Consider the following 22,753-nt stretch of genomic DNA (forward strand, 5'->3'; position numbering starts at 1 on the left):
GGGCAGTGCCTGTCCCCTTGGCTCACTCTGGACTGAAAGGCTAGCACTTCACTTCAGTAATCAGATTAAGAGCCTCAAACAACAGCTGTGTTTGTTCTCTGAATTAAAGGCAAAATAATTATAAATGACTGTTTTCCTGCAAATTAAAAGACTAACTGTGTCCTCTCCTCCTGATTTCCAATTTGTTCCCTGAATAAGTACATTGCAGCATTAATAGCAATGAACTGTTGCTGCTCGGATCACACTGATCTGTGCAGACTTCATAACATTTATAATCTCTTATCTGAAAATGACTTAAGGGAAGGGGGCCATAAATCCCATTGAAAGCGAATTCCTTCCAGTATTATCCACTATTCAAATGGATATAGGCTGAATAATTGGACCTGATTAATTAAAAGCTGCAGGGCACCAGTGGGAGAGACTAATGTAGGTCTTCACTGAACACTCCCCCCAAGTTTTCTGCATTATTTTAAAAGACACAACCCCCCACTGCCCCGGCTTCATTTGCTCCAGACCAAGTGATGCCAGAGTGGGATACCTGTGACCTGTGTTGCAGCTGCCATGTTCCTTTTGCCCTGCAGAGCAAACACAGCTATCCTCACACCACCATGCTAGCACAACGTCCTAGCACAGGCTCCTCTACTCAATCTAAGGGACTCCTTGCACATATAGCAATGTGCTACAGCTTAAATGCTTCTCCTCCTCGGAGTTTCTAAACATAAATCATTGTTTCTAAGCAAAAAACATTAGCAATAAAAAATTGTTACAGGAGCTTATGTTCAATGCCCTGTGACACAGAGGAATGTAATCCCTGTTTGAAGGTAACTAAGTTGTGGCTGTCCTAGGGATCCAATCCAGATCCCATGGCAGACACAGCCGCAATACCATCTTCCTGCCCACTGGTACAGCTTGGGACGCATGTCTGCTGCAGAGAAAACACCACATAAGTGTAATGGTATTTATGTGGCTGAACCAAGGTGTGATGTTGAAATTTTGATGCAAATTTTCTGCCCTGTGTTGCCAGTTTCAATGCCATTTGGGCACCAAAAACCTCAGTAAAACAAGACAGTGCCAGAGACAGCCTCTACAGGCAAGATAAGTATGATTTGATGGGAAGCAAATGAAAATTACCCCAGTTCTCACACTCAGGATGTTATTTACTTCCATAATCACTCTCCCCTCTTTCCCTTTCACCCACTGGACCAAATCTCAGCCAAATCTCCCATGGGTGTTTGATGACTTGGCAACAGCTTCAGGAGCTGAGCTGTTCAGGATTTGATATTAGGAGCAGAAATTACCACTGTGAAATCTGAGACAGTTTTCACGCACGTAGCAGGAGGAGAGGAGCGCAAGCAAAGAGAAGCTTTACCAGATCTGCAGTGTAAGTCATTCTTCTCCTGTTTCTAAGTTAAAATCACCAGCTTTCCAGCTTGAATATTAAGCATGGAGCAGCAGAGCAGCAGTGAGACAGCCACGGTGATGAATTTTTATTCCTTTGTTAACGGGGAGATACAGACTCTGAAGGGAAAATAGTGAATAAGGGAGGCAGGGGAGAGAGGGGGGAGAAAAAGCTAGTGGATGTTTCTGGTGCTGGGAAAACTGCTCACACTGAAGTTAACAGTGTGAATTTTATTTCAGAGGACAAAAAGCAAAATTAACCCCACTTGTAACACATACACACTTCACCACAGCCACCCTCTCCCTTGCACTGAGTCTGCCCACACAGAGGGAGACCCAGGGACTGTGCCTGAGGTGGGGGACCCTGCTGCGGAGAGCAAATAGCACTGACAGTGCTGATGCTGGGCAGCTTCTCCATGGGCTCCTGCATCACACACCATAGTGCAGTAACTTCTGCTTGGGTAAAAGAGGCTTGTTCCCTTGCTAGGGGCTTCTCTGCTCCCCCTTATATATATGTATGTATATATAGTCTTTGTTCTTCAGTCTCCAGAGTGTCTTTCTTAAAATGCCAGGCAGAAGCAACAGCTGGTTATTCTGCTGCACTTGAGCAGACAACAGCACTCAAAATGACCCTCAGCTCTTTGGGCTTCCCTGAGGTTTTTCTTTTCAACTATCTGTCACAGAAAAGAATCCCCTTTATTAATGTTAAAGCAAGGCCAATGTCAACACTTCTGTTAGAGTAGCACCTGTGTCCCATCCCTGGCTAGCTTGGCTTTAGCTCACTGAGAGCTCCTGAGGGTAAGAACTATGTTTTCTCCACCTGTATGTATTTCTGGTGTTCAACAGAATAAATCCTCTGCAGTGACACTATGGTGAAATCCCCAAAGCTAATTATCTTCATGTTCCTGGGGATTACTGATTGAAATCTACAGTTTAGTAACACCCTCTGCAACTCTTGCTTCTTTAAAATCTCCTAAAACCAGTTTCTGCCTCTCTCTGCTGTCACGCAGAGTGATCAGACACATCTGAAGAGGCCACCAAATTAGAGACTTTAGGAGGTACTCACATAATATACTTGGCAATTACACGGATTAGGAAGTTCCTGCCCCTCTACCTCTTGCTGTTTCTTCCCAGGCCATGTTGCAGCTCCCTGCCTCCTCGGTTGTGGCAGAATGGAAGAGTTCACAGGCTGTGATGCAAATCAGGCACAGAATGATCTGGGCAAAAAATAAACCTTTTTTTTTTCCCCCAGTTATTTTTCCACAATGAAGTGTGTACTAGAAGATGAAAGTGACTTTTTCCTTTGGGATAATAGTTTCCCTACACTACTGTTAGCTTGCCACAATACCAAAATTAAAAAGAAAAATCCACTGATTTATTTGAAACTGTTTTTATGTCTAGAGAGTAGGAGGGACAGGTAGGCCATCAGAAAATGCCAACCACACAGTCAGTGAGAGTCTTCTTTGGGTAAAGACTCCAGAGCTAGATTCCCAGTCTTGGATGACTGATCCCAACATCTGGTTTCATCCAAATCTGCTACAAATTGAATAGTAGCCCCTTAAAATGATAAAACAAATGCAAAGCTTCAAGCATAAGCTCCTTGGGACCCTAATGGTGATGGTTTTCATTGTACAAACTAAAAACCAGAGAATGACTGGTCTGACTCCAGTGCCAGGCAGGTGTCCTGAAGTTTTGTACCAGGTAAGTAAGTGCTTACAATCAGGTGCGGTCTCACACAGACGGACTCCGCACTAGCAGCCCCAGTGCCATGACCAGGGCCCGCTTCCCCCTCCCAGGCACTTCAGAAGGGAGCTGTAGGCTGAATGGCAAGCGCAGGGTAGACAGAGCTGCTCTTCCCCAGACAGTCTCAGACCAAGTGTGAGGGACAGCATAGACCTGACATGTGGTGAAGAAAACCCAATTCCCCAGAGTATGAATGGGGTGGGGTGGGGGGTGGGGGTAGCCTCTATATAAACACTAAAACAAGGTCACCTGCAGTTTAGGGAAAGGTAAAGCCACATCAGAGCTGAAGGACAGTGAACTGTTGGTCAAATGAGGATCAAACAAGCAGAGGAGGAGTACTCCACTTCCCCTTGAGAAAGCCTAAGGCAAGAGAGTATGCTGAGGACAGGGCTGGTTTGCAGAAGTGTGCAGAACAGCATTAGAATAAGCACTCCTTGCCTTTCTAACAGTGTTCAGGACACACAAAGTTGATATAGTAAAATATATTCATTGTATCTGGACTGTTAAAGTTCATGGACTGTACAGACTGGGCAATCTGGAGATTGTTTGACCATCCCTTAAATCCTACAATGTGTCCTAGGAAAGAAAGTTCTGGAGCGGAAAAGTCTGAGGCCACCGACAGAAAAATGAAGAGGTGTGCCATTTTCTAAAGGTCATAATAAAAAGTCAAGAGTTTTACAGGCACTGAATTTTGTCACAGTAAAAACCAAGAAGCCTTGTAAAATGAAAATAAGTCATGTAGCTGTGTGCTGTGTGGCACTTGCTGAAATGAGGACTCCAGTTATTTGTGTGGGGGAAGGGAAGGCACAGTTACTCTATTTTCCTGCCGTGTTTGCTTAAAAAGTCCAGGGCACGTGATGAGTTGATCCTTTCCTATTTAATGACTCTGAATTTCCCTCTCCTCTAACACTGTAACCAGCCCCCTTGCAGGGGCAGTCCATTTCCAGCTCAGGTATTTGTCAATTTGTTCTTCCGAGGCTTGCAGTGAAGGGCCCCCCGATCTGTTGGAGGAATATAGAGTTGTATAGATGTTTTTGCAACCATTACAGGGACAACAGGGCCCTGCCACCCGGCTTTCTGGCTCATCAGCTTCGACTAGGTCTGTCACTCTCTACTGACCAAAGACAGAGCTTTGGGAGGGGACAGCATGGAGACTATACTGAGCCTTTTCTTGTGGAGTGAGAGAGTATATGGAGCACTGACAGAAGGAAGCGGAGGGGGATAAGTAACCCCGATATGGGGGGAAATAGAGGGAGATGGGAAAACAGTGTACAAAGAGCTGGAAAGTGTTAAAAACCTCAGCAAGGAGAAGTTCTGAAGCAGATATCACCTCATTTTACTCCAGAGGGACCCAAAGACAAGCCAGGTTGACACCAGGATACAGACACCTGGGTGGGGACCCAGAAAGGGCAGGTGAGCCCTTTCTGGCAGGTGTGTGATACAGACCATATGGATGATGTGCTGCCATAAAGACGGATAGGTGCCACAGGCTCCAGGGCACATGGTGCTTTCATCACCAAGTACACCTCTTCAACGTTGTTGCGGATCTATACAAACACCTTAAATGTAGCCAGGAAAGCTGCTCCCATTTAAGTAGATTTCTGATTCTCCTCTCTGAGGAATACACACAGCTAAGGTCTCAGTAACCTGGCTTTAGCCTGGGAACATTAGGTTCACCTCCTTCACAAATGCCAGAGGGGCTTTTCAGCATAGTGCAAGAAACCTGTGCTCTTAAACTGCCAAATGGAAAAACATTAGGAGCTTTGTAATGAGTTCCTATACAACAGCAGAAAAACACCCTGATCGTTCTTGTGAATCATCTGCAGTCATCTGCAATCCCTGTGCTGTGCCCCTGTGAAGGTACAACCAGCTCGTGCAAGAAGCAAGCAGTGCCCAAGTGTGAAGCTGTGCCAGGACAAAAGCCCCCGACCCCAGAACTGACCCTCCAGGTCCCCCTGTGCTGAGGGCCGGGCAGAGAGGTGCTGGGGTACAGGGACTGCACCACAACTGGGCAAGGCTGGAGTGCAGCAGAGAACAGGGGGGCTTTCAGAGCACACAGGAGAGAGAGGTTGAGGGAGGCAAGGCAATCCATGAATTAAGGTAATGTATCTTGAAGGCACTCTCTGGAAGAAGTTATCAACAATAAAGCTACTGAGGATAAGGGGGATCTGAGTGTAATTTGCAACACTGAGCTAAGGCTAACCTAGCATCCTGGATCTGTACACCTGGGGCATGTGGAGACTGATGGGATCAGCTCATGCAGAAACAATTGCTTTCTAACTCTCCTCTTTCTAGGAGTGAGCTTTTTTGCCTCTCTTGAAACTGTAGATAAATTCTCATCAGCAACAACAATATCAGGAATTAACACCGCAACATATCAGAGTCCCTGGATCTCATTGTGCTAAACATGACTCTGCCTCTTCAGCACGTTGGTTGCTCAGCAGACTTGGCATAAACAATTGGCATTGGTGGGGTGTCACAGTAGGGCATCTTGTTACTGCTCATCAAATATCAACAGCTTCCACTGTGCGCCGCAGAAACAGGGAGAAAAGTATCTCATCTCATCCAGTTCTCCTGTGTGATTGTATCAGCATTTTTCTGAGATGCAGTTAGTTGGGTTCTAGTACAAAACTGTCACTCCACCTTTGAACAGATGATAGTAACATTTCACCTACCCCCAATGAAAGAGACACTTGCTAGAGATTAAATCATAAACCCTGTCACCCTCTGCCTGTTTAAAAGTGCATGAAGTAATAAACCCTGCATCTCTCTGGCAGTAAACAGCATGGCAATTACTGCAGAAAATTCTCCCTGAAATACTTCTTGTAAATGAAATGCCTGGGACCTCCCCCCAGACTAAGAAACATAACAGCAACAGACAAGAAGGACCAAGGACTTTCCAATGACACTTTCCCATCCTCTCCACGCAGCCCTTTCCCTACAGACATGGGAGCTGGAAGAAGAGCGCTGGGGCCCTGCCATAGAAACCCTTCGCAGCACTCTGTGCTCCAAGCAGAGGAGAACAAACCTCCTGTGAGCTACCAAGGGACCAAGACCCCTTTGATTTTGCTGAGGCAAATGTACTACCTTGCCAGCTCCCATGCATGCTGCAAGTAATGCACTGATTTTCCATCAATCAGATAAATCAACACCAACAACAGGCTTAGCCCATTGCTTCCCGCTGTCCCTGGCTCTGACAGCCCAGCACAGGCACAGCTCACTTTGTTTCCCCTCACAGTGCTGAGGTGAAACACTCCCCCCCCCCCAGTGCACATGGGGTGCTGGATGGTATCTAGTTCCTATTTTCTCTGTTTTTATTCTTTTCAGTGAATGATTTTTTCTTTCTTTTTTTTTTTCCTTTCTCTTTTTTTAAATCAGCCTGAACCCATGCTAGACTTCATGCTTAACACTGAATGACCATTCGGTGTTTCTCCATGTCACCTTGACATGAGCTACATCATCTTGGTGGATTATTTCTTCTACCCTTATTATTTCCAAATCTCAGTATAATTGTCAGCTGCTGAACATACTCCACATGCTTGATGACTTCAGAGTGAGACAGGAGAGAAGCTTCTAAATATGGGTTTAGAAGCCACCTGCAAAACTGAGTAGCTATTTTACAAACCAGTCTGAGCTTCTGTAAGTCCACAGACTTTTGCCTTCACACTAGAAATATGCAAAGAAATAAAAAGAATTAGCAGTAGTAACTGGGCTTATGAAGCAAATTCCAGAAGCTGGAAGCAGGCTTGCTGTGCTGAAGTAGAGTATGCATCCTTTGGGGACACTATTTCTGATTTATAACATTTACCTTTGACACTGCAACAAATTCTAGCTCCTAAAAATTGTGGCTAATATCTGAGAAACCCAAGTCTGGCAGCAAACAGCTGGGCAGAAAGAGCAGAAAAGTCTTCCTGCAGCGTGTGTCATGCAAATGAAACAACTGAGAGCTCCCCAAACTAGAAAATACATCAGCAACATGTATGAAGGATCAGGGTCCTGCCAATACCACTGTCACATGGCATCTAAAACCCTTTGCCTTCAGATACAGAACCTGTGGTTCAGCCCTGGGGTGCTGAGGGAGCTGAGAAAATAATCAGCAAGGCAAGGCTGGCTCCCAAACATCTCTCTGAGCAACTTTCAAGAAGATGAGAATCAATTATATGGATGACGGGTGCTGTAGGGATCTGCTGCAGACAACAAGAGAGAAGGCTACGCTACACACAGATGTAGTCTCGGTAGTAAAGCACTGTCAATGAGAATCATTTCCCCTCTTCTCATCTGCTACTCCCTACTTTTATTCCTCCTCCTGTTTCCCAGCTCACCCTTTCACAGCTAGCCATAGCTAGCCCTCAGGCTACCTGCCAGCAGGCCATTCTCATTCACAAGGAGCTAAAGAGAAGGCACAAAGCCAGCCAGTCAGAGGCATATTAACCAGGCCTCACAAGCAGCAAGTCCCTTTCTGCCCTCCCTGAGTCCATTCAGGGCATGGATTCTTGCTATGCAGAGAAAGACCTTGGATATTTCAAAGCAGAAAAGGCATCTGTGCTTGCTTTTGTCTGGGGATTTAAGCACCAGTTATGTGTTTGTCCCAGAAGATTTAGTCAACAAGAGCTTTAGTGAACAAAGAAACACAAGCCAACCTGGACTGGAATGGGGCTAGAAGGAAAGCAGATCAGGTTTCCAAGGCGGTTATGTAGGAAGCCATCATTAGATGCTGCAAAGCACCCTCAGAGTTTCGTGTTGGAGCTGAACTCAATATAATCAATGCCAGCTGTTCCATCAGTTTCAATAAGATGCTTGTCAGGCCCTGTGAGAGCAAACCATAAATTGGCACCAGTTCTCCCTTCCTGAAAGCAGATGATGCTCTTTTTCCCTTCTAACAACACAGGTTCTCACTTTCTGATGGATGTTGGGCTGATTGCAGTATTCTGATGGCAACTGGTCTGTAGGAAAACCTAACAAGAGACGAAACAGGAAAACCTTGCTTTCCACACTGATTACTCACAAGTGAGTTGCTGAGACTCAGGACTTCCAGCAACTCACCTGGTGCTCAGCTTTCAAGAAGCTACAGTAGGTGCAATTCCCTCTGCCACGCAACAGCACTTACAGTAGCATCGAGGGTACTGAAGATGAGAAGGGTGGTATCAGCAAGCTATCCAACCAAAACTGGTTGGTTTTGAGCATCCTTTCCAGGACACTTAGGCTATACTGTCTTTGTTATACACGTCATGGAGTGGTCCTGGTCCTTGCTAAGTAGGGCAGGCTGCCTGGACGGTGCAGAGCTTCCATGCCCTATGCTCTGATTTCCCCACCGAAAGAAATGCCTGGTACCAGAGTCTGGATTCAAACTAATGTGTATGCAATGCGACTGTTTGGGGCTGAGAGGCTGGAGAGGAATAGTACGGATGCACTGAGTCACCCAGGACATGGAGAGGTAAAAGCAATGTTCTTTGCTCAAGCTGCAGAAGCACAGGGACAGATCCTCAGCCATACTCCAGCTCCCTTGTGGCACAGAGAGTTGGAAATGCAGTCAGATCTCCACTCTTGGGGGAGAAATCTTTAAGATGGTGCACTGCAGCAGTGGCTCTAATACAGTGTTTGACACTGACAAGAGGCCTCTGGCAAAAGGTGCTGTGGGGCTGAGGAGAAAGGACACATGGGGTAGAAGGAACCAAGCTAAATCACCTCTGTAAAATCCAACCATTCCTGACTTAGCAGAACAGCTTTTTGGACCTGGCTGTGATAAGGAGTGGTTTATAGAGTCATCCTGAGACCGTTAAATGACACTAGGATTCAGCAAAATGCTGCAAACAGAAGCCCTGCCTGTGAAATCTCTCAGCTTCCAATTAGGACAATGCTGAGTTCCTTCCCCAGGGGATTCTTATTGCGATCCTCATAACAGCTTTTGTGACTGCCTTTCCACACTGTCTCAGGGATTTAGGCACCAGCTCTATTACGGGTGTTTTAATTCCTGTGACTTTTGAAAATCTCAACCACCATGCACATTTGCAATGTTCATACAGCACCGAAAAGCACAAATTATACAGACAACTTAGTTACCTATAAAATTATATTTGATGTTTCAGCCAGGAGGACTGGGTCGTCTGGGTTAGAAAGGCCTCTGAAGAAGACCCTCACCTTTATTCACATCCATTCTGCACAGTTACAGAGGCCTTTGAATTTCATGGGGGACCTATTTCCTCTCACAAGGCTCTGAGTTTCACAGTTCATGATGGGTGTTCATCTCGTGCTCACTGATTTGGACAGAAGGGTGCATGAAATGGATCAGCCTTCAAGCCAAGGCATTCAATAAGGACAGAGTAGTTAATAAGGATTTAATTGTATAATTTAAGGCCAGTTTGCTTTTCAAAGCAGTTTTGTCACTATGTAGTTTAGAAGCCACTAACTCTTGTTTGTTAATTTCTTCATATGAGCAGGCCTTAAAATCCTTTGCATAAAAAGCTTTGTGCTGTTCCCAGGCTCTTTGCTTTCTCAGGGCGCATGTCTGCTGCTGAGCTTTGTGCCAGGGAAGGAGAACTAAGAAGAGTAGACTTAGCAGAGTGCCGAGTGCCAAGTGCCACAGCCAGAGAAGAAGCTGGTCACTGATAGGCACGAAGCAACTCGTATGCGAGCTGGCAGGGCCCAGCTGCTGTGCCAGCTGCTGAACAAACCCTCTTTACTTCCCTCCCCTCTGCCGGGCTGCCTCCCACACGCTGCGCTGACAAGGGCTGCATTGCTGTGTCTGACACTTCATTCCGTGCTTTGAAAGTCCAGTCTAATTGAGTGACAAAGTCATTCTGCCTTGCATCTCAGCAGAGGATTTTACTCTAAAGACCCTTTCATCTTCTGACCTTCTCCTCTCTGCCCTTCCTGAAGCCTGGCTAGCCCAAGGCCCAAAAGGGCACATGAAGGGGCAGCCAAACCTTTCGAAAGGCACATTGTGTGTTTTCCCAGCCTGAGCCCTGCCACTGCAGTTGGTACTTAGGGGAAGCATCTGGTTGGGAATCAGGAGAGGGAACCGCCAGCGTAGCCAGGCTGCCTGAGAAGAGCCCAGCCCCTGCACAAACACAATGCCATGCAAGAGCCATCACTATCCTGCTCATGGCACTCTCCATCAAAGGACAAACTCTTCTCATGTTTTGCAAGCAGGCTCTGAGTTACAACCGCTTTGACTGATGCTGTTCCCCAAAGGCTAAAAAATTAGGATCAGGGCCCTCTTGCACAAACACTGCGAAAACAGGACCTGGCAAGGTCCCTGCCCTTGCCTGCTTCCAGACTGAACACAATGTAAGACAAGGGTAGAACAAAAGTGGAGATGGGAAGGATAAAGCTTCCAGGAATCAGATAATGTTATTCAGGCTGGACATACTGATCAGTGTTACATGAATCACTTGTCCAACTGCTTAGCTCTTATGTGGCAATTTCTTAGAAGCAAAAAGAGTAGTAAAAGTTAAACAAGACGTAAAAAATACAGAACCATCATGAAGAATTTAAATAAGAGGAATCTAGTATGATCCTTAGGTATATCACTCCCTGAATTTAGTATGAATGCCAATCCTGCCAGAAGAACAGTAGATCAATCCCTCTTACACTGCCTTGCTTTCACAAACTTTGTCTTTAGGTTTTATCATTTCTATCACCTCTGCAGAACTCCCCCTGCAGTCCTGCCATCCCTTTTGCCATATGCTCACATGGAAGAGAGACAAAAAGCAGGAGAATTGTATAGCCATCATGATTCCCAGTGATGGATGCCCAAGTGTTATCTCCTTAGAAGGCATATGTTTTCCATCCTATTCTGCCCAAATATCCTCTCCTTCCCCTCATGATCCCCTATTCTCATCAGTTTAGGAGAGTACAGTCCTGTGGTTGCCCACGCCAAAGCACAAACAAGCAATTTCTGAGACACTTCCCAGCTGGGCTGCCACTGATTCAGTACACGGTGTTTTCCCTCCACAATACACAGATAACCACAGTAAGTGTTGGGGTTTTTTTAAAGAACTGTCAAAATGCCCTGTTGAAATTCTTATGCCAATGTGGGTGATTCCCCTCCGCCTCCCTGAAATCTCCCTGCTCTCCGAAATTGATGCTGTCTTTCTCCACCTCTACCCTAACCAGCACAATCCACCCCATAGATCATCCATCCTCCAAGATGGTCCCATCAGTTCTGCTACCTTTCCAGAGGAGGAGAGGGGAACTGCTGCTTGGGCAGCGTATAGTACACATCGCAGGAGTAAAGGACCAGTGTTTCCTGTGCCTGTGAACAGCTCAGCACTTAAGGGAGCTTCTTCATAAGGGAGGAAGAAGAGGCTGGTGCCATGTTTCTTCCTGTGCTCAACACAGAAGTCAAGTACTATTATACTATTACAACCTGCACAATGGCTCCAAAATGGAAGGCTGGACTAGCCCAACCTCAGCTATTAGACATGATTATGAAGTACTGTAAACACCATGTTAATTCCACACCAGAAGTGGCTTCATTTCCATGGAAGACACAGATTTTACCCTTTGCAAATCTCTGTGAAGAAAAGCATGGGATAAATGTAAGTATAAATTGCAATATATCTTTATATTTATGTCTTATGCAGCACTGTATTCATTGCCTAATAGGTATGTACACATATATACATATTTAATATCATACAATAATAAATATTAGAGAAAGAACCAACCAATGTATAGAAATTACTTTTCTCTTGCAGTGAAGCTAATTATCATCAGATGAAATGCAAGGGTTCTTTTTATTAGCTTATACCCTTCTGGAATGTGGATTTTAGTCTAAGAAGCAATGGCAGGCTCTGTTCTGAGGGTACAAGGGCTACTTTGCTCCTCATACTTTATTCTGTGTAAGCATCCAAAAGGAAACCATCTGGTCTGAAAGATGGCTATGCTATCAATTATCTGTGAGGATGCACTTTCAAGGGAAATTATATCCTTTCAAGGTTTGGCTAGTTTGTTTAGACGACTTTACCAGTGGAGAATTTTCTTTCAGGTGCCTTAAGCGTGTAAAATTTCAAGACTGAATATTTGTGAAATAACAAAGTTAAAAAGGTCAAACAGGAAAGTGAAAGGCAAGCTGCCTATAGACTGTACTATCAATGGCATACATTGTTCTGCCAGAAATCACTAACTGGGAGGTATTCAAATCCCTAGATAAGTGTAGAGAGAATGTCACAGAGAAAGAGATGTCACCTGATAAGTTTATGGAGTGCAGAAGCCAACAGGGCAGATGGACAGACTAACAGAGGAAAAGTAGAAATAAGGATTCTGCTCCTACTTGCACCACAGGAAACTACTCATCCACGAAGAATACAAGTGCCAGTACAGCCTACGGGTGTAGCAGCCCAGAGACAGCCCCTCTCTCCAAAACATGGCCAGCCTTGGCACTGGCATCTACAGTCACAGCTGAATGATGTCAGGGAAAAGAGTATTGCATCTATAGTATTGACTGCTGATGTCTCAGCATCTCTCCTATCCTCTTCTGAAGCACTGGGAGGCTAAGTGTGATGGACAAGCACAGCTGGCTTAACCAGGCTAGGTAACACTTTAAGAAAAACTAAAAGTTTGAGATCAAGAGTCAAATTTGCATGATCTCCAGGGTGCCATACCTACCTGTTGGAAATTCTCCATTATTGTCAGTATACCACAGGCAATATAGTGGTGAATATCTGCATCTGTTAGTAGAATAAATAAGGCCTCTTGGCCTGAAGGTAGAAGGATTCCTGAGAAGTGTTCAGCTGACAGGAAATAACCAGTTCTCAAGTGTGCTTCTGGTCTCTCACAATTTCTGCCAGGGTCAAGTCCATTTCTCAGTTTGCACTTGGGCCTCCCATTTAATGTTTAACTGCTTGATTTTATATCTTCATAAAACACTGTCGTGAGCGTAATTTCCTGAACAGACAGTTGTTGCATTCTTTTCAAATACAGTTAGAATAAACTTTTTAAAACTTATAGTAATTCTGATCTCTTTTTTGGTTGTTTGGGGTTTTTTTGTCATCATGCAGCACAGTCTTCAAAACATATCGATAGCCAAACGCTTCCATTTGAAATGCGTAACCTGATTTTTAGCAAATACTTGCATTCTCACACTCCACACATCTAAGGCACTCCATTAAAACTGACACTACTGCCATCTTGTTCAGCACCAACTGGATTAGTCAGCTGTAGCTCAGCTCCTCCAAAGAAGGGTGAAAAGCAAGAGTAAATATCAGTTGCAAGCACTTAATGGAGCCAGGAAACTATTAACTACCTCTAATTAGTGATACGTGTTTATACCTGCAGCTATTAGTTACAGCTGCTTCTCATTCTTGTGTCCTGGAAAAACTGTACTGCTGCCATCACCTCAGAGAAGTCCTGAGCAGGACAACTGCAGCTCGATAAACCCTCTTAAACCTTCTGTGATCTACCAAGAGTTTTGCTTGAGACCTTGCTGCAGAACATACACATCTCTTTGTACTAGCATCAACCATTCACTCCATCCAGATCTTGCAAGTACAAAGGACGGATTCTGCCTGAACATCTCTTCCTCTGAGTGCAGTTGAATACCCACCTCAGAATTACTCCCAGAATATGGAAGTACATCTGGTTTCAGGGCTCTGGACCAAAACCACTGCAGCCACCTAACCTAAGATGCTCATCTCATGTGAGTTTACTCTTCAAGCTCTAAATTGTTGAAAGAATTGTGAAGGCTTATCTTTGTGTTAGCAAGCTTTGTGCTGGATCAGGTACTTTTGGTTCATGCCACTCTGCCTTTACATGAATCAGGTATCATCTCTCCAGAGTAGATCAGGGAAAAAATATCACCAGTTCAGTTGTGTGGCACAGCTGATTTGGATCAAATGTGTACTCTTAGGTAGGGAATGAGCAAACCAGCAGCAGCAAAAACCACTGTATTCCCACCCTCTGCCCTAGTGATGTCCTCAGACGTTGTTCTCAAAGACTGAGACGTGGTTATTGTCCATGCTCACCCAGAGTCTGTCCTGTGACCTTTACTGCCATTCTACCATGGGCTTTGTGCCATTAGCTATTGCTCACCAGCAACCACCAAACACAGGTCTGTTTGGGCTGATCAGCTTGAATGTGTCCCATCCCCTGCCTCAAGTTCCCCATTCGTTAACAGTATGCAGCATCTCTCAAAGTCTTCAACCAGTACATCAGATCTGGTCCGTACGGCACCTGGCACTGACCTTCACAGCATGATGAGATGCGGCATCCACAGCAGGCAGGAACTACAGTATCTTACTCCTGGTCTAACACCAACTCATAAAATCACCTTGGGGAAGCCACGTCATCCCTCCTCGCCTGAGTTTTCCCAGCTGTAAGATATGGATAATAATGTTCGTTGAAGTCTATCCAGATCCTTTGATAAAGGACAAAGATTTTAAAACATTATTCTTGACTGCACACTCTTCAGGACATGAACTGCATCCTTGGCATGGGAAATCCTCTAGCACACCACAAGTGCTAACACTGCCCCAAAGAGAAAACAATGAAACTCTGCATTGGCTTATCATTACAGGCACTGGAAAAATACACATTGGTTGCTGATACACTCTTGGATTTTGGCAAGTCTGTGTGTTATTTCTGAACACAATCGCAAATTGCTTTAAGTTCAAAGAATTATTCAGTACTGCTCAGGGTTATCTAGGAGGCAAGCCAATCTCCGGCTGTATCACCCTGTGTCCTTGGGAATATTCCTCTGGTTTGATCTGAAGCTGAGTGGACCGTGAAGACACACAGCTGGATTTCTGGACATCATCTTGTACTATACATGCTCCAATCAATGTATTTTACTTGCCTGGGAGAGTTTTAATTTTCTTATTTAGAAGAACAAATTGATGTAATGGGTGTTTACATTGGCTCTGTGCAATCATTTTTTTGTTTTCCTCCCATCACTTAAAGATCATATAATATTTGTACTAAAGCAGCAATGGCAGAAGGAGCATACACAGCTCCAACTCAGAACAGGGAGGGTCCTTCTTATGTCACTGCTGTCAACTTAGGACAAAAACTGCGATGAATAGGAAAAAATAAATAAATCTTTTGTTTTCAAAGCTAAATAGCCAAAAACGTAGCTAGAAAAGTTCCATAAAGGTTTAGCTTTCAGCAACACATAGCGGAAACAAAGCTGATTCCTCCTCTTGCTGTGCCCCCTGACCTCAGAGTTTTATATGTCACTGCCTAGAAGGCCTCTAGTCATGGCAGCCTCTGTGCATGGCTTTCCCAGGACTTTCAGGGTTTTCCTCGGGGGATGCTTGAGTGGGGAAAAAAAGGGCTTTAGCACCAGCCTTCGATTTAAAATAGCAGGGGGAGTTTACTGATTAATATTCATGAGAAGGGAACAGTCTGCTTTTTGTTACTGCAGCCGTTTCCCATGCAAGGTGGGTTGAGAGGGAGGAATACATTAAGGAACATATCCTACTGTCACAAGTACCACCACCTTTAGAGACACAAAAAATCAGGAGCCTAAGCAGAGCTCAGATGGTAAATATTTAACAGGGAAAGGACTTGCCTCCTCTTTCTGTCTGTATATATTAAACTCATTCTTTCATTTTAACAAGGGAACTGTGTTTTCCTGCGCTGTCTACCCCCACCCTTGCCCCCCGCTTAAATTCTGGGCCTAAGTGGATAGTTCACAACATGCTATAAATCCCCTCCACCACTAACACAATTGAATGTATTTCCCTGGTTGGTTGGTGTTTAAAGTCACTGCTAGTCCTTCTCTAGTGGGAAATGTTACTTCTATTCACTAGGGCACAAGGAAGAGCAGGACTGGTTCCCTTGCACTTACACCAGAAAGTTTGTGGGATAACCCAGCTGAAATCCATGATTCTCATACCCGTCTAAAGCTGGCATATGAAAAAAGCACAAACAAGGCAAATTTTTTCAAATGCAGGTGCTGATTTGGGGTGCCTCTGAGTTGTGGTCATTCAGGTCAAAATACTCTGCCTCTCATGTGCAGAAGCACAGAGCATGGTCCCCCCTTGACTTCCTCAGTCCTTCTGTCATCCCCATCAGCATCTGAATTCAGGGATCCCAGAACCAGGAGAGATTTCTGAAAATTACAGTGAAGGGTCCACAGCTTCTCCTGTGAGGATAAGCAAGGACTCCTTAATTTCTGTGCAATCCCTGGGAAAATATGCCAGCTCATTTGGCAAAGTCAGCTATTATTTAAGAAGTCCTTAGAGATAAGAGATTGTAAGAGCTGCGGTACGCCTCCATTTCTGACATCAGAAGTGTATTCGGGGAGGAGCTGAGAGACCTCTCCGACAACAAATTTATGTCTATGCTCATGACCCTATAATAGCAAAGTAGCTGAGGGGGCATCCAAAAGAATTACCATTTGACATCTTCTCCTGTGCTGAGAGAAACAAACTGTGCTGGTACAACCACACTTCAGCTGATACAACCACATTGACTAACTGAGCACCAGAGTAGCGTATATGGGGACTCCCGGGACCTCGCAGGCAAAATGAGCCCTGTGAGCTCTTACACTTGAAAATGTTGATCCGAGCGGATCATGAACAGACTACAGCAGCGCATGACTGAGACCACATCTGGATGCCAAGAGAGCATCACCCTGACTGTCACCTTTTCTTCTTACCTCCACAGAACAAAAGAGCATTAGTGGATCAAAAATGGCAAAACACATGGCCCGTGTAGGGGCCCACCTCCCACAGAGGGCAACAAGGGCTACGCTCTGAGAGCCAGGTTAGCTCTGCCACCAGCTGCTGGCAGTGCCTGGGGTCAGGCTGGGGCTGGATGAACTGTGATCCCAGATCAGCCTCACTGTTTTGACAGATGTCGTTAGACTAAGTGCAGTTAAATGGATCAGTATAGCCAATTTCACCTGGGGGAGGGAGGGATGGGGGAAGGAAGGAGAGAAGAGAGAAATGACCAGTTTCATCCACGGCAGCTGTCCCTGCCCCAAAGGCCCTGCACCAGTGCAATATCCCTCTATTCCTTCAAGATCCAGCTAGAAACTTTTGCCAAGGGAAACATCCTGGGTTTGCACTTTTACAAAGATAAAATCATGAGGTAGCTGTACCAACAGAAGTAGTTTTGCTTGTATAGCATCTCTTCCCTTGGAACTGAAACATGTCACATTGGCAAAGGACATCTACTACCATGAGAAGCTTCATTTCCACTGCTCGGGTAGCAAAGCTGCTCTAGTAGCGCAGATAAAGCAGATGATGAGGCCCAGAGTTTCTCGCTGAAACCGGAGAAGCGAGGTTAGGATTTGTTTTAAGGATGGCATGAAGCATGAGTAGACATTGTATGGAGATAAGAGTAGGTTTTATCACCACGCCAGCCAAGGCTAAGAAGAAAGAAACTTTCTGAACATGGCTGGGGAGAGGAGGGTACCATGCCCCTCGCACCATCTCCCTGACCTTGGCTGCAGTGTGCTCCCAGCCCGAGCAGGGCATGCTTTGCTGGAGCTCTTGCTTTCAAGAACTGCATCTGACTCCAAGCTGATTGTAAATGCAGAGCATGACCCATTTTAAACAGGTAGGCCAAGAAAACCTCCATCTCTCTGCCTTTAGGGACCTGTTTCAGAATACAGAGGACTTACCTTGAAAATGTTTTCCATACTGTTTGATGTTGTGGAACTGTCAGTGGGAATACTGAGAGCATTAGATGCCTGGGTGGCTTATTGATTTGTTCTAGTTTTATTAAATTGGCTAAAGTTCATTCAGAAGTCTCCCTTCCCCACACTCCAATACTTATTCTGAATGCTGCCTTGAGAGGGCCAAACGGGGAAAAAAAAGAAGGGAACTTGAAAGTTGAAAAATTTATCTAAAGAAACCTGTGACGTGAAAATGGACTTCATAAAAAGTATGTATTATTTATATCACTAACATAGTCTTCTGGTTTCAATATTTCTTACTACTTAAATTCTGGGAAAAGTTGGGTTTGTGTGTACATGATGTTTCTAATGACGACATGCACACATACATGTGTGTGTCTGTGTACAGAGGGAGAGAGACCTGAAGAGAATAAGAATGAGTCTACCACAGACTGTAATTTTTTCTTTTGTCAACCAAAGAAATAAAAGAAAACTTAGACCATTGCCCTTTTTTGTAAGAAAGTTGAGAATTACATTCTTGGTAACTTATACCCATGAAGTAATGACAGACAAATTAAATGGCTGAGGTCACACAGACCAGTCCTAGACCTTTCCCCTTCCCCCAACAGTAAGATTAGACACCCCGGGAGATTTCTGAGAAACTTTACAAATTGAAGTGGAAGCTGTGAAAATCGCCAGTGCTCAGCAGCTGAGAGAAGGACCCCAGGATTTCACAAGGGCAGGGTATGAATGGCTCAGGCCCGGCTGAAGGAGCATGGAGAGAGAAGAGGGGCAGCACTGGTGCTGTCAGGTCGTGGGTGCTCTCCCAGTACAGGTGGGACCTACTGCCAAATGGGCTTGCATCAGGCTGGAGAAAACTGAAGATGGGGGGGATAAGGTGTAAGTATCTCCTTGGATCTAATTCCAGATTTATCCATTCTGATGTGATCCAGAGATAACTGTCAAAAGAATTACATCTGTCAGAACAGGTGGGAGACCTGAATTTGGTCCTTCTCTTTGCGTCTTCTGTTGCTGAAACAGAAATTCATTTCCATGTTACTAACCCTAATGATACTTAACTTTTGTCATGGGCTCATTGAGAGAGCAGGAGAGATTTGGAGATTTTTTTTCTTCCCCCTCAAAAACCCCTTTCTCCACCACCTCTGGTTCTTAAGAAAAACACCACACATTTCGTCTGTTACAACTTTACAATTTTTCTCTGAAAAGTAGTGATAAAACAGCTTATTTCCCCTCAGCAGATCATTTAAAGGCACAAGTAGGTTAAAATTGATAATTCTTCCTGCTGTCTAATTCTGGATATATTTTAAGATGCATTTGTGTTTGAATGAGATCTTTTAAAAAAATCATTAATTGAAGCTGTCTGGCTCTGTCATCCTGCCCTCCCATTCTCCACCCAATGAATCAGTAAATTGTAACAAGAGAATCTGGCTAAACAAGTTCCTAATTCAAACGCCATCTTATGGACAAAGAAGTCTTTGAAAATAGTATCCGTCATCTGGCTCCTTGCGATGGAGTGGAAAGTTGTGTTTTTACTGTTCACGGAATTCATCTCTCCCTTCATCACCGTCAAATGTCGAGTGTGGTGCAGTATGAGAAAGCGGAGTTCAGGGAAAGGAGAGGCAAGGGGGATGCCTCTGTCAGAGAAGCCCAGGGCAAGCAATTTCCTGCCAATTAACACACAGCTACTGATAATATTTCTCCCAATAATAGAGTTCCAGATAAGGAGAAATTTTATACCGGTTGATTCCAGGTTACTGATAGACCTTCCTTTTCTAAGGTCCAGTCGCCTTCTCACTGAAGTGATTGACTTCAGTGCGAGCAGTACGGGTTCTCAGAGCACGCACAAGCCAGACTTGCTTTGATAACAGAAATTAGATGATTGGCAGAAAAGTCCCACTTCCTAACAGGAGGAGATTTCAACAGCTGCCTCTAAAGTTGAGTGCACAACTTGTCACGGCTGTATTTGTGTGGGCGTCACTAAGCTGTAGCTCTTCCTGCAAGTCCCGTTTGCACTCACAGGCAGTGTTGCAAAGTTCACTGTACAGCATTACAAAACTAAATTAATTAATCTGTGTAAAGTGGATTCAGAGCCAAGCACTGTGCTATCCACGGTAATAAACTAACCGAACAAAATAATCTCGACTGCTAGTAATCTATAAAACTGATTTCAAATGTGTCCATTAATGTCCTTATATAGCAACCTGCTCTTGGCATGTGTGGCATTTTCAGGTTTTTTGCTTTTCCTTTTTAGCTGTTGGAGTACCTGAGAGCAACAGAGCACAAGGGAATCAGAATAAAAGACATTTGTTCTAAGTATAAATGCACAGGGCATTTTGTGTGAGGAGACCAGACCCTTTTCCTTTACTCTCCTGCATCTTGTAGCTTCTTTGAGGAGGCTGGTGGGAAGAGGTTAAAGGTTACCTAGAGCTGCCAGTAAGAGTGAAAAATGGTGGATAGTGCCCCTGTTCTTGACTGCAAGTTCCTTTATTTCCTTTTGTCATGGCAATACCTTCCCAGGGAAGGCCTGAATGTTGCAAATTAGTGTTCCAACTTATCTTTCTAATTACCTCTTCAGGTGTAACCATGAGCCAGCTGCTTGCATGAACAAAAGAAACTGCTCAGTAGTGTCTGTGTATTGGCATCTGCCACAAACTTTTTTTAGGCTTATCAAGTATCTGGCTTGTTATTAAACAAAAACAGTAACAGGATTTTTCCCCTTTTCCTGGGGAAGTAAAGATCTTTCCCTGACAACTTCAGCCCGATACAAAAAATTCTGGGAAGAAATCTCACCTTATACCAATATTTCTGAAAATGACACAATTAGAACATCTGACAAAATCAAATATATGAGCTGAGCTTGAAGAAGCAGGAATTGTGCACTGCTAAAAATGAGAGCTGGAACTAAGTCCCTGAACATAGGGTCAAGGAGGCTGACTTCTGCCAGAGCTGTGTGAACAAGAGCTGCAGCTTTTATTTTCCACCACACGTGTCTTGGGCACAAAGGAAAACTCCCTCTGATGGGAAAGGATGATGATTTTGGTGACCACACATGAAAGAAGTCTCAGGAGAAACATTCAATCCTTGTGCTTGTTCAGAACAGAAACCTTGGAAACTTGAAACAAATTCCCAGGAATGCTGTCATCTGTCATGCACTCAGGCTGCCTCCAAGTACACGACTCTTCCTGGGAAAGAGGGTGCTGGCTGTGGAAGACTCCTTCCAGGTGAAAAAAGCTGTGGTGGTCTGTAAGAATTGTCACCAGCAAAGAATTGCAGAGACTCAAAAGACAAGACAAAGAGATAATAGACCATTGTTTAGGACTTTATATGTAATCATAGACAATACAGCTTGAGCAGGATACTGAACCCTTCCTGACAGATGATGGTCCAGCCTCTAGCCAGGGAAGAGAGATTAGGTTAACCCTACCACGGCTGACCTAAGCAAGCTGGTAAATCAGGCAGGCACATGAACTAAGGCATGAGAATCTGATTCAAAGTCTATTGTGCCACCAAAGCAGACTGAAGTCTTACTAACAATATAAACACATACACAAAAAAAATATACATTTACATGGGATTTGTGGCCAGACAAGGTCCTTGTCAAGCTATATGCAAGTATGGAGTGTGAGCTGCAGTGAGGTGAAAGAGCTCAGTGCAATGCACACAACGGGGCTGTCTTAGGTGCATGGCTCTAAGTCAAATCTGAATGATTGGGTATCTGGATCTAGCTAGAAATGTTGACTCCTTAAGAATTAGGCCTCAAGCTTTTTTGTGACTCTGGCCATGAGAGTGTATGAATTTTCATTTTCAACACTGACTGGAAAATCCTATCACTAAGGAACTGTTTTCAGAAATAAAAAACTGCAATGGTATGTCAAAAAAACCACCAACCAACCAACAAACCAAACCAGCTTTTGGGTAACAGATAAATGGAAAAATCTTTATTTTATTTATGTTCCAGTGGGTGTGTCTATGTTAGTACGGTGGTCCAGAGCATCAGTAAAGTCTTGAAGCAAATGCAAATCCCCTGAGCATCCCCACTTAGTAGGAATTGGTTTGCTTTGCAGAGTGGTTTTGGTGTGCATCAGCTTGATTCCTCCCGAAGGATTCTAAGCCAGAACTGGTTTGGATGCAACCTAATGAGCTCCAGTCCATAACGGAGACCTGAGAGTCTGAGTCAATGCATGGTCCTTTGGAGAGCTTCAAAACACATCTTTGGTGGGAACATTTAGTTCAACCAGCCAGATCACCTAGTCCAAAGAAAAACTCCAAAACTGCCAACAGGCTAGATGTAGTGGTCTCGGCACCAAGTAGCTTCAATGTACTGATCCACCCATGTTGCAGTAAATTACTTTAGACACAACCTAACTGACTCAAAAGATGCCAAGTGTTTATTATTCCCTAATGAAGAGCTGCAGAGCTGTGATTCCAGCTCACAGCAAATTATTACAGCCAAACTATACTAAATAAATCAGTGTTTATGCCAAGTCATGGGGAAAAGTGCAGCAGATTAGGCACTCATTAGAGATTAATTTCCAAGCTATAGACTGAACAAAGAACAGACGTGATACAAAAGTTTTCACTTAAACAAACCTACAAGGTTCTGGTCATATTATGACAACAGCTAATGCATTCTTAGTGGCTTTTCATGTTTAGCTAATCCTGAATAATGTTATTAAAATTACAGTTTCCCTGTGTATTTTCTGTTTGATTGATAGTTGAACATTATCATCTTGCCACAGAATAAGAAGGAAAAGGTGAAATTCAAAGTGTTTTCAAAAGTTTATTTCAAAATCACCCATGGAGAGCTCTTTGATGGGTGCTGGTGTTGTAGCATCAGAAGTAATTCAGACACCTGATTAGTTCATTCAAGTCCATGCTCAGACAAAGTGGTTGTTTTTCCTCCCTCTCACACCTTAGACTTAAAAAAGTCACTTGTCAATGTCAGGCTTTACAGATAAAAAGTAAAACCCTCTGCACCAGAGGCAGAACTGTTCTTCTAGAAGGCAGAGAACTTTTTTCTGACTACTA

The sequence above is a fragment of the Gymnogyps californianus genome, chromosome 7, assembly GCF_018139145.2.
Source record: "Gymnogyps californianus isolate 813 chromosome 7, ASM1813914v2, whole genome shotgun sequence".
NCBI classification, from domain to species: Eukaryota; Metazoa; Chordata; class Aves; order Accipitriformes; family Cathartidae; genus Gymnogyps; species Gymnogyps californianus.